Below are 18613 nucleotides of genomic sequence, written 5' to 3' on the forward strand. Positions count from 1 at the left end.
ACCCACATAACCTGCCTGCCTGCCTGGTCTGGAGCCTCTGTTTGCCTCTGGCACTTAACAAATGATGTAATCCACTTTATTTGTGTGACAACAAAATGGTTATTATAGTAATAAGTATAATTAGCACGAGACAATTACCATAATAATACATTTCCTTGCTCCAAAGGTACATTTTAAAAACAGGTTTATTTCAGATTTCAGGGGAGAAAAAAAATTTGCTCGGTAAGCAAAGGCAGGAAAAGGTTTTCTCCTGTTGGTGCGTGTTGGCCAAGCGTAGCCCATACAAGCAGGAGAGATGGGGGGAAAGGAGCCATGTCTGTGAGGTCAGGCTGTCCTGAGGAGCAGGGAGGCTGGAGTTCCCTCTTGCCATGGTCCCTCTCTGCCAGTGATTTGCCATGGCTGCTCAATATGAGCACTTCTAGGTGTGCAAACACCTATGCATGATTCATGAGATCAACTCAGATTTTCAGTGGGAATCCAGAGTGGCAATGTCATGCTGCCCTGTTGTGGGCTTGTCGAGTGCTCTTGTCAGACAAGAATTGCTCTAGCGTTGTCAGGGTTGACGGTAGTTTTACAAAGAGTTTAAATTATGAATTGTATGGGCTGGTTTGCATGGGGATCATCCTGCCACAGGCAGAGGGTTAGACTAGATGACCTCGGGACATCCCTTCCAGCCCAACTTCTCTATGATTCTCTATGATTAGGGGTCTACCTGAATCACGGAGTGGGGGTCTTACCAATTTTCAGTGGTTGATTGTGGCCTAAAGCTCTAATTCTGCAGTTATTTCATGGTAGTCCCACCCCGGCTGCTAATTGACAGAGAGGCCTTGCCCCTCAGTGCTGATTGGCAGCGAGGTGGCCCTGGTGGGGGGGCAGAGGGACAGGGGGACAGCTGTCATTTTGGCTGCCCTTCGTGCCACCCCACCAGTGGGCACCTTCCTATCCCAACAGCGAGGACCGCCGGCTCCCACTGGGAAGCTAGCATTTTATTTTTATTACCCTTTTTTTGTTGTTGTCGTTGAGTTTGGGGACAATCCCAGATTTCACGGTTTCTTTGAAAGCTGCAAAACCGCAAATCAAGCAGGTCCCTATCTGTGATTCTGGAACTGTTCGTTGTTAAAAAATAAAGTGAAGGCAAAGATCTGGCATTTTCTGAGTGGGGGCATGAGTCTAACAAAGAGGTTTTTTTGTCCTTTGAAGCTGAGAACACTGTTCTGTGCCATTTAAAAATGAGTCCAGGTAAAGGGATACATTGAATCATAGAAAATCAGGGTTAGAAGGGACTTTAGGAGGTCATCTAGTCCAACCACCTGCTTAAAACAGGACCATCCCCAACTAGATCATCCCACCTAAGGCTTTGTCTAGTCAGGTCTTAAAAGCCTCCAAGAATAGAAATGCCACCACCTCTCTGGATAACCTGTTCCCATGCTTTACTACCCTCCTGATCAGAAAGTTTTTCCTAATATCAAACCTCAACTTCCCTTGATGCAACTTGAGACCATTTCTCCTTGTTCTGTCTTCTGCCACCACTGGGAGCGTCTACACGAGACGCTACATAGCATCAGCGGGTATGAACTGTGATGCCGACTCTACTGTGAAGTGGCAGCTGAGAACAGGCCAGCTCCGTCCTCTTTGCAGCCACCTTGCAGGGAGTTGAAGGCTGCTGTTAAACCCCTGCTCATTCTTCTCTTCTCCAGACTAAATCAGCCCAGTTCCCTCCACCTCTTGCTCACAACTCATGTGCCCCAGTCCCCCAATTATTTTCCTTGCCCTCTGATGGACTCTCTCCAATGTGTCCACATCCTTTCTGTAGTGGGGGACCCAAAACTGGGCACTGGACTCCAGATGTGGCCTCACCAGTGCTGAATAGAGGGGAAGAATTGCTGCCCTCGATCTGCTGGCAGCGGTCCTACAAACACGACCCAGAATACCCTTAGTCTTCTTCACGGCAAGAGCACACCGCTGGCTCATATTCAGCTTATTGTCCACTGTTACCCCCAGGCCCTTTTCTGCAGTGCTGCTTCTTAGCCAGTGCAGTCCCCAGCCTGCACCAGTGCATGGGATTGTTCTGTCCTAAGTGCAAGACTTTGTATTTCTCCTTATTGAACTTCATGAGATTTTTTTTTCTGGTCCAGTCCTCTAATTAGGCAGTCCAGGAAGGTTTATTATATAGACAGGGCACCCTTGATATAGAGTAACATGGTATATAACCTATAACACAGATCCTATGCACTGGGAATTTCCTTTGTATCCAGTGTATATCACAAGAGTTGCAGCCCAAGGGGATTGATGAGCAAGCGCAGGAGCTAGCAGCGGGTAGAAACTTCTCATGGAGCAAGTGATGCCCAGAAACTGCCCATCTGCCTAGGGGCCAAGTTGCATTCTGGGAAAGCTTTCCCACCAACTTGCTTTAGGAGAAGAGCAGGCAGTTAAAGTGTCGGCTTTTCCATGGTAACTCCAAACCTCGGCAGCCTGCTGCAGTGCGATCCTCCATCCACACTCTTTGATTAGTAAAGAAGCCAAAGGGAATGAGGTGCTCGACTCCCATTTAAAGCAGATGATGGGCTGTTTGTCCTGGGGGTAGGATTGTGAGTTAGAAAATGCATGCCATATTTTCTGTTATAAAGTGCACCCTGAAATACAATACACCCCTTGCCTTTGAAAGGTAGAGTAAAGACCACAAAAGAGCTTTCCTTGTAGTAATTGAGTAGTCGCAGTCAGGGAGCCAAGCCTGCTCATTGGTCTGCTCTCTGTTGATTTTACTTTTGCTACTACCCCCCAAGTGGCAGAAACTGCCTGTTACAGTATTTCTCACATTTAACGCACACTCCAATTTCCAGCAGCTATTTTGGGGGGGAAAAATAAGGTGCGTGCTATATGTGAGAAAATACAGTTCCCACTGCCCCACCTCTACAGCTGGCCTGCTGTGTAATTATAATTCAACACCTTTGCCTTTGTTCAGGAAGCTTTGGCTTTCACTAGAAAATGTTACTGCTTGACATTACACCAATGCCGTTAAACACAGACTACACCCTTAATGCGGATGCAGGGCAATCAGTATAACTTCATATCAGTGTAGGAATCAGGAAGCAAAATAAGCTATGAGCACTTTTATAGCAGTACTGCTGCATCTACCCAGCAGCATATACCCAGAAAAAAAACTCCTGCCAGCTTGCATAGTAACACCAGTAAAACTCTTGTTGGCCTTCACATGCAAGGACTTTGGGTCAGGCTGTCTCCCACCGTGCCTAGGGAACTGGGATTTTGAGCTCATCTGGGCACTTCAGGTGCCCTCCGCTGCAGGATTAAAAACAGCCGTGGCACAGCTCAGTGCACTGACCTGCTGCCAGGGCACTTGGGCTCTATTTCCAGCCCTGCTACCCCCGTGGGCTTTCAATGTCAGTGGAAGTGCAGGTATTCAGCAATTCAGGCGATCGAAGCATGAGGCTCTCTGGATCTGTCAGCACTGCTACATTGGGTCACCTTCAAGCCATACATTCAGACCATCTGGAATGCAAACCCAGTGCTTAGCCCAAGCCCTGATCTTCAGGGGGTTAGGAGCAGAACTGAGGCCTGCAGGCCACAGACATGGGCAGTCCAACCACAGCAGTCTTGCCAGTTCCCACTGCTGACTTCCTGTCCTTTGCGCCCGTGCTTAGAGCCAAGCACAGCAGGAGAGACAAACAGCAGGCCAACTGATTGCTAAATGGGCTCTCCTGGAGGAACAAGAAGGCCTTGATGGGAGTCCTTCTGGCCTTGTAAACAGGCAAAGCTAGCATGCACCCAGACAACTTTGGAAGCCCTCTGCATCTGGACAGGCACCCAGCTGGGATCACATGACCCCAGGTTTGGTGACCCTTTTCTTGCCTGCCAGGGGCAGGGGGTCGGACTAGATGGCCCACTGAGGTCCCTTCTGACCCTGGGATCTATGAATCTGTGCTGCAAAACCAGATTCCTTCAATGCCCATGGGCTGTCCATGCATAAATAATCATACAGTCACAGAAAGTGAGGGTTGGAAGGGACCTCAGGAGGTCACTCCAACCTCCTGCTCAAAGCAGGACTAGATCATCCCAGCCAAGGCTTTGTCTAGCTGGGTCTTTAAAACCTCCGAGGATGGAGAGTCCGCAACCTCTGCTCCAGTGTTTTACCACCCTCCTGGTGAGGCAGTTCTTCCTAATATCTAACCTCAACTTCCCTTGCTGCAATTTGAAACCGTTGCTCTTTGTTCTGTCATCTGCCGCCACTGAGAATAATTTAGTCCCCTCCTTTTGGGAACCCCCCTGCAGGGAGTTGAAGGCTGGTATTCAATCCCCGTTTAGTCTTCTCTTCTCCAGACTCAATAAAACCAAATCCTTCAGCCCCTCCTCATAGCTCATTTTCCTCAGCCCCCGAACCATTTTCTTTGCCCTCTGCTGGACCCTCTCCAATGTGTCCACATCCTTTCTGTAGTGGGAGGCCCAAAACTGGACACAGGACTCCAGATGTGGCCTCACCGGTGCAGAATAGGGGGATAATCACATGCCCTGATCTGCCGGCAACACTCCTACTAATGCAGCCCAGGATGCCATTAGCCTTCTTGGCAACAAGGACAGCCTGTTGAGTTATATTCAGCTTATTGTCCACTGCAACCTCCAGGTCCTTTGTGCAGGGCTGCTGCCCACCTAGTCAGCCCCCAGCCTGTACTGGTGCATGGGACAGCTGGCCGGTATATCTGGCCTCTTTCTGTCCTAACAGCAAGGTGATCAACTGCAAGCCTTTTTGGAAGAGCACCCTCATGTTGAAAGGCAGCCTGGTCCAGATTTCTCAGGGAAAGATGCTGCCAGTAGAGTAACCCATGTGCTAGCTATGTGACTACTCTGTGGCTAGGAGGCACTGGACTCTTTTGAATGGAAAACCACCAGCCTCATAGGCCCAATACTGCCAGCCCCCCATGGAGATTCTTCTCCCTACCCTTGCTGTCCCATTCGGTATGTCCACAGTGAGCAACACAGCCCCTAGCGCTGCAGAGCTATGGAGCATAGGTGCAGTAGCACAGTGTGCTTGAGCATCTCACTCCCAGGAGTGGTACATTCATCATAGCCATGGGGATAACTGAGCTGTCTTGATGTGGTAAAGGGTTTGCTGCAGTATTGTTATAGGTCTCACCCTGCATCATGGGCACTTGGGAGAGATGAGTCCCTGTCCTGTTCCAGATGTCATGTGAGACAGTGGCCAACTGGTTTGGACTGGACTTTTGACCTCCAGCCCCTCCTCCCCGCAGCATCTTTGGCGGCGGGTATCCTAGATGGTGCTGCTTTGTGTAGGCACAAGCTGCCAAAACTCCCAGTATAAATAGAGCTGTGTTGAGGAGGGCAAATTCCTGTCCAAGAGCTGTCGGCGGCTATTTATAAAAGGCTGTCGCTTTTAATAGAGCCGAGCTGAATCAGCTGCAATGCTCACCCATTCTGGAAGCGGGTCACCAGGCATCACAGCTGTGTTTCTCGTTTGACGGGATCTCTGTGTCAGCCCCCACGGCACAGACCTGCAGCTAAATCAATTAAACCATCGTTTGCTTTTCATCACAATGATTTTCCTTCCCTTTTCCCACATGCTCAAGGTTATTTTTCCGAGCATTTTCAGAAGTTCAGTTGACAAGCCTGGATTTTTCCAGTTCCCTGCATAAGACTATCCAGCTTTCCCCATTTATGGAGTTCCAGGCCCTTTGCCAAGGATGGAAGTATCCTTAGACCCATTTCACAGGTGGGAAGAGTGAGGCACAGGGCCTTGTCTGCTAGATGAGTCTAGAAACCAGGGCAGCTAAGTCTTAACTTGCTGTGCTGGCCATTAGACGTGCTGCTTCCTGCGAGCTGCTGTGCTCTGCTCACCTATTGCCCCAAACAGACCGTACTACAGGGAGCTTGGCTGTAAGCAGCAAGCCAGCATCAGAGCAGAATCGAGCCCTTGCCCTGAAAACAGGCAACAGGCCCTCGTTGGCCAACTGGAGTGAGCCAGCAAAGGCTGAGGAGCTATGGGAGCACAGTTACTCCTCTACGTGGGACCCCTCCCATGGTTTGGTTACCCTTCTCGCCTGCCACAGAGGCTGCACAGGACTTGCCAAGCCAAAGTCCTTCTCCTCCGAAGTCCTCCCTCCCCGCGGCAGCTAGCTGACGTGCCAGGAGGTACCCCATGCTGCACTGGGCCATCCTTGGCTCATCAGCTCCCCAGCCCCGAACTGACTTAGTTGTAAGAAGGAAGGTCCTCCCCTGCCTGTGGCTGAGATCCTGCTCCATTGCAAGCCCTGACAGATCTCCCAAATGAATAGCATAGGCAAGGGGTGCCAAAGATATGGTCTGCAGGTTGGATCTGGGGCTCAGAGCCATGACATCCCACTCCTGGGGTTCCTGGAGGGGCTAAGACTTCATGGGTGGATCCTGCTGGTGAAATCCAGGAGCCTTTCTAGGGACATGTTTCAGGAACAGCATGGCAAACAGTGGCTGTGTTACCCCCCACAGCTCCACCCCCCCCCCCCCCGGAGACAGGTCTGGGTCTCACCTGGAGGGAGCCCCAGAGTCTGGATCTGGCATTTAGGGCCTAGCAAATTGCACAGCCCTGGTTTTGTGTTGTCTCCCTGGAGATAAAAGAACAGGAACCGCCCAGGGTGGCTCCAAAACCTTCTGCCATGACTCAGTGTTTCCAAGAGAGGTTGCAGATCCTTGGTCAAATGGATCGCTTCCCATCGAGGGAGCTGGAGGGAATCACCGTAAAAACCCAATGCAGGTCTGACCCCTGAAGCAGTGCCATCATTTTGGATTTGAAGTCCTGTATGGATAGAGCCCAGAAAAGGATGGTTTTCTAGTAGGGGATGATCCTTTTGGCTGTTCAGAGCCACTTTCCAACACTGTCGGTGAGGAAAGCTCTTCAAATACATCTCCTGAAGGCAGAGTAATGGCTTTTGGTTCCCTCTCTGGAGTACAAAATCCTGCCCCCAACTCTTCCCGTCCTGAATCCCTTCCAAGTGAAGCGTATGTTGTCTCAGAGCACAGCCAAAAGTGAAACCACTGGCTCCTACTGTGAGAAGCTAATAGGACCCCTTTCCAGCTTCCATGAACGGGACTCTCTAAAACACTTTCCAAGGAAACACTGGAAGGATTTTTTGGGGGTAGGTTTTTTGCAAGGGGCATTGGGTTCTCCAGTCCTGGGCTCAAAAAAAAGGAGAGACGGTCCAAAAAGTGAAAAGGGCCACACTTTCTACCTGCATGTACCATCAAGGCTTGGACATAAGAGATCATTTTTCTTTCCATTCCCACCTGGATTTGTACCAAGGTGCCTATTGCACAATGCGCTGAGATGAAATGCATACCTCTGGAGTGACGCCAGGAGATACAAACAATTAAGGATCATGTGCTTGCAATTAAGCATGTTGGTAGCACTGCTCCAGTTGCAAACTGAAATAAAATCAAATATAAAATGGAGCCCATTAGAGGAGCTAATTGGGCGACGGCATGGAGAGCGCGGTAAAATGGACCTTTTAACGGCATGTTAATATCCCAGAAGACAAACTATTTGTTTTTCCAGTTTATGACTTCTCCTCCCCACCCCACTAACCCCCTCAACCCTCCAAGCAGCCCTCAGATGTATGTTTGACTGGCCTGATAGACAGAGTTATGGCTGGAACTGTAAAAAAGTAATTACAAATTATGAAAAACACATAGAGCGCTTGCCGTGTTTTCGGATCAGGCGCTGTGGCGTGTCTTGCAAAGATTTAGTGCCTTCGTTCTTTATGATTTCTATCTAGCCATCCATCCTTATAAAGCTAAAGTGGTACAGTATGCTATGGTGATAGCCCAAAACAATCCAGCTTGCAAGAGTGATAAGGCCACCCCTGCCTCTTAGAAGGCTCCTGCACTTCTGCAAAACAAGAGATGGTAAATGACCATCCTTCCAAGGTCAAGGCATTTGGGGCTGTGTGTAATCTCTATCAATCCCCTTGACTTTAATGGGGACCGTGATTAGATCACATGGGTCTTTGTTTGACAGAGAGAAGCAGAGCTGAATTCTATTTATCTTCACTTGTTCAGCCCCTATTCCCATAGCAGGCCGAGCCCCTCGCTGGGTTTAATGCATCGATCCACCCAGCCCCCGAGCTGCGGGGAAGCAGGTGGATCCCAAGTTACAGCTGGGGATCAGTAGCTGAAAAAAGCAAAGTAACTTGCTCAAGGTCGCTGGCAGAAGAAGGGGTTATGCTCCAGTCTCCTAAGAGTTAAATGACTTATGAACGCGCACAACTGCTGAGCCCTTCTTCTCCCTCTTGCCCCGCTCAGCAACCCTAGTCGCACATCCGCTCCTACAAAGTGCTAAGCGCGTTTCCTCTGTAGAGGGGGTCCTGAGTGTCCTGCACTTTGCAAAGGTCCTCGTTATCTTTCCAAATGAGACCTATTGTGCAAGCAGTTGCTTTTCACTCGGCTTCTAATGCAAAATGCTCTTTTCATTTGGCTCCCCTAGGTCTTCGCTTCAGTCCCAGGTGGGCCCTTACTCTGCGTTTTCCAGCACCTGATTCTGATTCAGGCAGACCAATGATTATGCCCAAGGCCGGATGCTGGCAAGGAGCTTGCAATAAAATAAAGAACAGCGGATTGGAGAGGCGCCAGGTCCTTCACAATGCAACCACGCACCTGCCCATACACCAGACAATCCCTCTCCGAGAGGCAGAGGATGCAGCTTCTTTGCAGTAGCTTGAGCAGCAGGCTGGGGGTAACATTTGCAGAAGGGGCTTATGGCATTTTAAGACCCATTTTCAAAATGAGACCGGCATTTCCTAGCTTGCTTCCAAGTGAAGGGCAATCAGACAGGCTCCTGAGGCCCCGATCTTCCAATATATTTAAGTGCCTAATTCCTGTTGGTTTCAAAGAAACAAATTCAACTGAAAAACAAGGCATGATTTACCAAGGAAGGGGCCTAATCATTGGAAAAAGCTCCTAAGAGAAGTGGTGGATTCAGTCTTCCTGTCTTCAGGTCAAGATGGGTGTCCTTTCTGAAAGAGATGAGTTTGCCAAGCACAAAGTAATGGGCTTAAAGCAGGGGAAACTGAATTAACCATGTGATATGTGGACGGGCCAGTCCAGATCACTAAACGCTCTGTTCTGGCCTTCAGCAACACAAATAGGAAGTTTTTGGAAGCCCATTTCAGCCAGACTGAAAGAAAGGGAGAAGAAAATGCTGCCCCCAGAAACTCCTGTCCCCGAGTGGTGACACTCCAGTCCCCCACCCATCCCCTCCAATGACTTTCACAGAAGCTATAAAATTGTCCTCGGCTGGATGGATTGATGCCCAGAGCCAGATTCACTGCTAGCGTAAACAGGTACCAATTGGCCAAGCTGAGAGGCGTTAGGTAGGCCTGCTGGAAATATGTCTGGGATAAAGTTCACAGAGAGCAGTGGTTCTCAACCAGGGTGTTGAGGCATAAGGTCGTCGCTGTTCGTGTCATCACTGGGTACAAACATGATTCACAAGCTAAATCGTGAGCAGGGGGTTGGACTAGATGACTTCCCGAGGTTCCTTCCAACCCTGATTTTCATTCTATGGTTAACCCAGAGATTTCAAACGGGAACCCAGAGTGTTAAAAATATTGTGACCTGTTGTGGTCTTTGAGTCCAGAAGAACTGTTTGGTTATTTGGCTGTACTCAAATAAAAAAAAGAGTGGAAACTCAGAGCTGGCATTTTCTGAGAGGTGCCTCGAGTCTATAAGGGGGTGCTTTCAGTCTATTAAGGGGTGCCTCAAGTCTCAAAAGGTTGACAACCACTGGCATAGAGGATAAAAAGGGCAGCTACTGCTATAGTCTCATCTAGGAGCTAGAAACAGGGGCGTGCAGCACTGTTGACCAGCACTGTGACCATGGTGGGGTGGCAGTGTGATGACCTTCCTAGGTCAGAGCAGGGATGGACCCACCGTTGGTGTCCCTGGCAGAGCCTGGCACCCCACACAGTCATTCTCTGCAGTCCTCAGCCAGAGTGGGGCAGGATAGGTCTTGGCTTCCCCAGGCCTGGTCAGCCAGAGACATCTGCAGCGGTGGGCAAGTCCCTCCCTATCTGCCCCTACAAATGTCTCCCACCCACCCAAGGGAAGAGAGCTCACTACAATACACAGTGGCAGGGGCTGACATCAGTGAAGAGGACTTTGGTGTAGCTCCAACAGTCTTGGAGGGCAAAGGTCTATTTGTAGGAAGACAGGAGACCCCCCCCCACTCCAGCAATCTCATCTCAAGGAAAGCAGGACACGGGCCTCCAGCATACTGTGATAGAGGAGAACCCAATCTCTGGTAGTAACCCGCCTCTCTTTTCTCGTGTCCAGCCAGTCCAAAGCAACACTCTTCATTGTGTGTGCTTTATTATCTCATAAAAAAGGTGCAGGTCTTCCCGCTCAGCCTGTCAAAAGAGAGGGGGAAATATAAATAACCCCAAAGGATAAATCACCTGGAGATTAATGGAGAGAGCAGAAAACGAAGCCAAGAAGGGCACGCGTGTGAATGTCATGGGTTTGGTTAAACAGGCTCGTCCTTCAGTGAGTGGAAGGGACGCGCGCCAGCTTGCCAAGCCACGCCGGGCTTGTTCGAGCTGGAGCGGGTCTTCAGAGGGCAGCGCTGTCTCGTGGATGCAGTATGAGCTTGGAGAAGCAAGAGACCTTGTGTTCGGCTACCAGCTGTGCGGCTCTGAACAAGTCACATCCCGCTTTAGTGCCTCAGCTTCCCTTCCTATCCCAGGTCGTAGTCTCCTGTGGGGTGAGAGCTGTCTTTTCCCACCGCCTAGTTCTGCTAAAGGGTGGATGAGGCCCTTGCCTAGCACAGAACAAACCTCTGGAGAATAAGAAACCCAAGCGGATGGCTTCTGGACGGCTTGGATTTCTGGAGGGCTTATGGCAAATGCCTGATCATCCCTGCTCCTGTCTCTACTCATCGTGAAAACAGCCCTGGGAAGGCCATTCAGTTGCAAGGCGGTGGAAGCTATTCGCAATGGCTTTTTTTCTTGAAGTCCTTATTCATTCATAATTCCATCTCCTTTTCCCTCCCCAGTCCCATGCAGCAGAGGCAGAAACCTTATCTAACCTAGCTGATGAAACGAAGATCATGAGCACAGGATGGAAGAGCAGCAAGTATGTTGCCTGCATCGTAGCACGGAGCACTTCAGCTTTCCTTTGGGCTATTCAGCACCCAGGGGAGTTCAAATAAGAAAGAGTGCACTGGTATTTTCTGATCTGCTAAAAATTATGCTCAGCATCGGAAATACAACTCAGTTTCCCGCTACTATAACTACTGCCACCCGCTCCCTTCCCCACATTGGGGCTAGAACCCAGAAATCCTCCCTGCTTCTCTCTCTGCTGTAAACATTAGCCATCACCTCTTTATTGGAAATGAAAGAGACCCCGGGGGTCCTCACAGTCCCCTCTACCCATTAAACATCCCAGAGCTGGAGATAGTCCCCACTTCCAATGCAAACCATTAGCAAGCCTGCTTCCCATGGTAGCAACAGAGCACAAGAGTCCTCATTCCCAGTCACTTGTTCTAACCACAAGCTTATTTCCAGTCTGGGAACAGAACCAAGCAGGCCCGGCTCCAGATCCCCTAGTCTGGCCACTGGGCCACACGTGGGGAAAGATTTACTCTTTGGATAGTTGGCTGGGTTTCTAATGAGAACAAAGATAGATGCTCTCTTCAGCAGTTAATAGGCAAGGTCTTGGATTAGTCAGGCTGACTGGCATTGATGCACTGATTTTCTTTTTATTGCTCATTGTAACTCATGCCAGGGGAATGGAGATAAGAGTGCAGCCTCTCAACGACATGAAAGCTATGGCCTTAGCCAGTTGTTCACAAAGGAATACGGTTTCCTAAACCCTGCGGGCATCTGGCTGGCACCCAGAAGCATCTGATTTGATTAGCCCTTATCTTAACATGAAGAACCACAAATACGATGATAGGTCGTATCAATTATCCAGCCCTCCGCGCCTGGGAATTCCAAGGCATGACTAAACTCTGGCTGGGAAACAAGAATTCTGGTCTGCAAAGAAGGTGGAGGTTTTGAAATGTTTTCTTCTTCCCTAGAACAAAAGCAAGACCTTAGGAGAGCATTAATGCCACTGAAAGCCAGCCAGCTAGTTGACCCAGCTACACCATCAACGGATCAGTGGTTTGGGCACCCACCAGGGATGCTGACAACCCTGGCAGCCTCGCCAGATCCAAGATCAGTTCCTTATTTTGGGGCTGGTCTCCTTGGTCTAAACAACTGGAGGGTCCTGGATGGAGGGTCTTGCTCCTCCCCCCAGGGTCAACCCAATCACCAGATTGGGGAACAGCTTGGCAAGGACCGTATGGGTTTTGGGGACAGTCCTCCTCCTTGGATGTCTGCAGCATATTTTAATGACTGCTTCCTGTCCTTTTATTGGCAGTGCCCTTGTTCCCCTGCTTTACCAGGGGCAAGCTAGTGTGCTTTGATGTTCCCAGGCATTGAGCCTGGTAGTCGCTTGAGAAGGTTATTGTGTAGGTTGGACAAACACTTGCATAGGACAGTTTAGAAAAGGATGGTCCTGCCTTGAGCTGGGGGTTGGACTTCTTGGTTTCCTCTAGCCTGACTTTTCTATGGTTTGATGATTAAATAGTCGTGAGTGAGAGAAAGACGAACCATACCTGAGCCTCCTACATCACAGGTGCATTCCTCCCGCTCCTGGCCATTCTGGGGCATTGGAAGTGCCTCTCTTTTTGGCTTCAAAAGCCTATCCTGACCCCAAGAGAATTTGCATTTTTTTGAAATCACTGTTTTCCACAAAGAATTTCAAGCACTGGTGAAAGAGCTTGCCATGCAAAAATTCACAAGCAGCCCTAGCTCACCACAGATGCCTTTGCTTTTATTTGGGTGGCACTTACCTGCTCTTTCATTCCTGAATGTCAGGAAAGCTTAAAATGTGAAGAATAGTCTTCACAATCTTATATCCCACAGAATCCTCTAGACCTAGTTCTGAGGTCCGTGCTTTGGAAATAATGAGCCAAAAACACAGGTAGAGTACAGAGAGGGGCCAAAAACTGGCTAAAGATGCAGATGTATGTTTGAATTACTGAGCATTAATTTACTTTGGGTTTAACTCCGGAGTAAAATTACTTTGTAGTAAGAAATGGACACATGACCAGTTGTTCCAAGCTGGCTGCAGTAAGTGCTGTTAAAATGCTTGGTCACTTAGGGTGCGTCTACACATACACTTTAATGCACATCAGCCTATTTTAATGCACATTAAAACATCACTAAAAACATGCTATTTAGTTGCTGCGCATTAAAATAGGTGAATGTGCATTAAGCGTCACTAAAAAACGTACTCCTTAGTTAATACCCATTAAGACAGGTTAATGTACTTTTCCCTAATAACTCCCAATGGAGGTGCCGAGGCTGCTCCGACACTACACAAATGCCAAGGCTGCTCCAACACGGTGGAATTCCAGCACGTTGGAGCAGACTTAATTTAACTGAGGATGCTGGAGCATAGCAATTCCCACACTCTAGCAGCCTCCTGCATCTCATATATCAGCATCCCCACGCTTAAAAATGGCAGCAGGGGTGCTTGAACTAAAGCTTGTTGAACGAGTTTTAGTTTAAGTGCCCCCACTGCCATTTTCAAGCGCAGGAATGCTGATACAAGAGACATGGTGGCGCTTTAATTAGAGCAGCTCTTAGAGTTGATCTAATTAAAGTGCTGCTCCCCCACCTCCCCTTGTGCCCCCAGAGCACGTGTAAAAGTGCCTGGAGGTACTAGGTTTAACGCGCGCTAACTAAAACACGTTAATGCATGTGTAGGTGTGCCCTTAGGTGTCAGGGGAGCAAATCAGCTTGAACAGACAGGCAAACAGTGTACTAACATAACTGACACTTGCATATCTTTCCACCTCATTTTCTGAGTAAGTTTACTACTGTAAGGCTGTGCATCATGCATCTGCTCCATTTTTACTATTGTATCAAGTTTACTCTGTGTAAAAGTATTGTGTGTCCACACCTTCAAGGTGCCTATGCATAGGCAGGGAGACTGCTCTAATTAAAGAAATGGTAGATGCCTTTCTGGACAATGCACACCCTCTAGTCAAGCAGAAGTGGTTGGGATCATTGTGGGAATAATCGGATTAAATTCTATGGTTTGTGGTAGACAGGGATCAGAGTAGATGATCTAATAATTTAGTTTATGCATCTAGTAAGAGTGATTTCCATTCGAGGACAAACTTCACTTCCAAATAAGGGTATGGACGTGGCAACGATTTACTATGGGAGAAAAGAGATGTTCTGTGGCAACTGCCTGTGTACACTCCTACCCCACATTAAATGAAAGTTCAATTAGGGTAATTTAGCCTTCAATCAAAGAGGGGTAAATTACTGCAATTTAACTTCCACTTATCCCAGGATAAGCACGTGTATACCCTAAATGCCGTTTGCCTTCTGAGAAAGCAGCGCATTGGAGCAGGGGCAGGTTTAGCATGCATAACAGCTGGGTTCTCCTGACCTACTATGTGTCCTTTTCTAAGATACAGCCTCCCTCCCTGCCTCAGTTTCCCCTGCCACCTTTAACTGATCTACACTGGGAATCAATCTGGGCAGCAACTGCCTCCTACAATATGTTTGTACAGCACCTAGCATAACACTGGCCTGATTTGGGGCTGTGCAAATGATGGCTTGGTTTGCTTCAGCCCCAAAAATGAGATTCACCTCCAATTGACCCAAAGTAATTTTATTTGCTTTGGGTTTTATTCCCCCAGCCAAACAAAAAACCCCCGTTGTTTTGGGATGACCTCGAACTGACCCTTTAAAAAAAAAATTCATTTAGAAAAATAAAAAATAAAAATAGAAGCAGCAGCCAATTTCAAAGCCAACTCCAATTTTGCATCATTTTGAAAACAGGCATAATAGTTGACCTGTTCCTGGATCTGACTCTGCTGTTTCATGTGAACAAAGGAAAAATCAAATGAAGGTCCCTTTAATTCTCTGACTTCTGACTCTTTATTTTATCAGACTTTAAGAAAACAGAATGTAAACAGATCCACTTGAAAGCAGCACCTCCAGTTAATTCAGATGCGCTGAACTTCTGTCTGTCCCTGGGTGGATGAGAAACCAGATTGGGGCAGAGGAAGCCAGCACTGACATCCAGACAGAGCCAAGGGACAATGCTCTGTGTTAGGCAGCAGCCTTCCTGCAAAGCTCTTCTCTCTCCATCTAGCGTTCATAGCATGTATGGCAGGAGTAGGCTGTGATTTCCAGCCCTCTGTGCCTGTAAACCAGGCAGGGAAGAATGGGGGTCTCTGTGATGAAGCTTTGTCACATGGGGGATGAAAGCATCATGCCCATCCCTTGCACTGCCCCCCGATTGAAAGCATTTAAATGCTGGAGGCTACAAGTGAGAGAGGAGCAGTGGGGGGGAAAAACCCAGTTCACTCTCCCTTTCAGCATCCGCTGTCTCAGGAGTGGGCAAAATTTGGCCTGCCAGGCCATTCTATCCGGTCCGCGGGACCCCTAAAAAATTTAGAAAATTTATATTGATCTGCCCTGGGCTGCTTGTCATGTGGCCCTCAATGGCTTGCCAAAACTCAGAAAGCGGCCTTCCGCCCGAAATAAGTGCCCGCTCCTGCTCTATCTGCCCTTGTAAGATTTAGAAGACGGAGCAAAATGAACATATGTTCTGACCCCATGTCGCAGCGGTGGGGGCAGGGATGAGCAGGGCAACAGCCCCGGCACCGAAGCAAAAGGGCACCAACAGGCACTGCCCAACTGGGGCAGGGCACGGGATGGAGCTCATCTGGGGGGGCACAGGGACAGAGGAAGGGCAGCTCCTCCTGCTGCATGCACCCCCAGGCAAGAATGGGGAGGGGCATATGCCCCCTGGATCTGCGTGCAGGAAAAGGGTGGGCTGCCGCTGCGGGCTTTGCCCCACCAAACTTCATTGCTACAGCACTGGTCTGCCCACTTGGCTGGAAACCAAGAAAGCTGGTTTATGCCAGGGTATGGGCGTAGGGGCTGGGGTGTAATGGGAAGCATGAGGTGGTTGAGGTCAGGGGCATGGCGCTTGCTTTCTTTCTGTGCTACTTTTGCGACTGACCTGCCATTGGGACCATTGGCAAAGTCCCTGTCCTGCCTAGCACAGCAGGCCCAGGTTTAGCTCAGCTCCTCCAAGCAGTGCTCAGGGAGGTACAATGAGCCAGCGTCGTCGGAGGCAGCGGCAAATGCTCTGGCTGCAGCCCCATTGCAGACTGGAGCTCGCCGCGTCCTTTTCCCACTCAGCAAGTCGCTGTGATTTATGGCCCTCGCCTAAACGGTGCCATGTGTCCTGCTTGCTTGCTGATTTCATCCGGCATTCGCAGCCATCTGCTCCTAGCGGGATCCATTCCTCAGGGATGGGACAGTTTGCTCTGCCATCTCCTGAATCCTCGATGACATAGCAGCGCTTCTGCTCGTTATCACTAGGTTAGTTTTTCCCAGGCACTGTAAAAGTCAGGCATTGAGCCAATGCAGTCCAAGGACTGTATATAACTACTATAGGGCTCAGTCGAACCTGGGTTCGAGACCCATCTCTGCCACTGATCTACTATCTAACCTCTGGCCGTCTAGTACAGGGTGAGTTTGACACCCCTGGTCTAGGGTACGAGCAAGTAAACTACTAACCATGGGCCACTAGCATGCTCTTGTTGCAACAGAAGCCAACAGCATATTGGGTTGTATTAACAGACGTGTCATGTGCAAATCAAGGGAAGTGATTCTTCTGCTCTATTCAGCACTGGGAAGGTCTCATCTGGAGCTCTGTGCCCAGTTACGAGGCCTTGCACTTCAAGGAAGATGTGGACAGATTGGAAAGAGTTCAGCAGAGAGTTACCAAAATGGCTAGAGGCCCAGGAAACATGACTTATGAGGAAAGGCTGAAAGACCTAGGGTTATTTAATCTGGGGAAGAGTAGACTGAGGGAGGGATTTGATAACAGTCTTTGAATACCTGAAGGGTGATTCTAGGGAGGATGGAGACTTTCCTCCGTGCCATATAGAGGACAGGACGAGAAGTAATAGCCTCATACTGCAGCAGAGGAAATTGAGGGTGGAAATTAGGAAGAACTGTCTGACTCTGACAGTGGTCAAGCATGGGAACAGGCTACCTAAAGAAACTGGGAATTTCCATCCCTGGAAAATGTCAAGAGCAGGCTGGAGAAACACTTGGCTGGGATGGTTTAGTCTGAGATGATCCTGCCTTGGGCGGGGGGCTGGACAAGATGACTTTATGAGGTCTTTTCCAGACCTGACTGTCCTGTGATCCCATGAAAAATGGGGAAGGTTTTACTCAACATCATCTTCTTCAAGACCTGTACACACCACTGATGTCTGACCTCCAATAACTCTTGCTTTTGTATGGTAAAGTAAACCCCTATATGATAGACAATTCTTCAAGCAGCCAAAAAATATGAACGGCTAGACAGATCCAAAGAGCATTGCTGTCTGAAAGGAAATTTCTATATTGGATCAATCTTCCATCTTCAGTGATCTCTGTGTGACCGAAGGGCTTCTACCAGCACGTGCACCATGACAGAGGACAGTCATTGTAGTGTCAGGTGGTTACAATGCTAAGAGGTGACCGTGAGCAAAAGGAGACAAACAGTTGCTGTTTACAGCCAGATGATCCTATATGAAGGACAAACATAATTACATTTTAAAACTCTTACATTGTTGCAATGCATAATACTTTTTCCTTCCCCTGGGCCATTTCTGAGGCTTTGGTATATGTCCATTTTTCAGATCTGGCAATGCTGGTGTGAATGCTCTTGGTGCATGGTAAATGGATGTTAAACCACAGCCGTTTAACCCAGGGGTAGCTAACCTGCAACACACGTGTCACAAGTGACACAAGCAGCCTCTGTGTGTGACATGGCAGATTGAAGACAGGGCAGGCAGCAGAGCGGTAGATAGGGCAGAGAGCAGAAAGCAGAGCAGCAGATTGGCAGGGAACAGAAAGCAGAGCAGCACATCAGATTGTTGGCATGTCTACATGAGACTTAGAGCACAGTAGACTAATTCTGCACGTTAGCTTGCCGGGCAAAAACCCATGCTAATGTGCAGTAAATTTGGTCTACTGCACGTTAATGTCACAAAAAGACCGTTCATTTGCACTAATAAGCAATAGTGCCAATTACGGCACATTAAGTTAGTTCTTGTCATTACTGAAATGACATTACAGGTACTAAACTTAATGCGCCATTAATGAATGTGTAGAAGCGCCTAGGGGAAGGCACTTGGGGAGGACAGGAGGCTTAATTTGTAGTTCATCTTCTAGAAAGATTGGCCCTCACTAGCTTAGGTCTTCATGAATGAGAGTATGGCACTTAACTGCTTGTCCTTTGCATAGGAAGTCCAGGTACCAAACACTTCCCATGCTTTGTGAAGGAAGCCTACATGCATAAGAAAGGGCTGTGGATTCCACCAAGGACCCTAAACATTCGTCTCTGTGTAAACCGAGCCCATTCTACTAATGTCCCCAGCAAACACACCCAAGCTGGCCCCAAGATTGAGAATGGCAAGTAGGGCAGGGCTACAGCCTCCATGCTTCTTCTGCATCACGGGGCTTGAAGCGTGCAATCTAGC

The 18613-nt window shown here is 48.7% G+C and overlaps 1 long non-coding RNA gene across 1 annotated transcript in view; it reads left to right on the top strand.

Moving 5' to 3' along the window:
- Positions 1-18613, top strand: part of LOC149860846 (uncharacterized) — a 69008-nt gene that overhangs the window by 16425 nt on the left and 33970 nt on the right. The gene's annotated exons all lie outside the window — the stretch shown is intronic.

Source organism: Crocodylus siamensis, chromosome 6 (assembly GCF_052110815.1).
Source record: "Crocodylus siamensis isolate JL-2025a chromosome 6, ASM5211081v1, whole genome shotgun sequence".
Lineage (NCBI taxonomy): Eukaryota > Metazoa > Chordata > Crocodylia > Crocodylidae > Crocodylus > Crocodylus siamensis.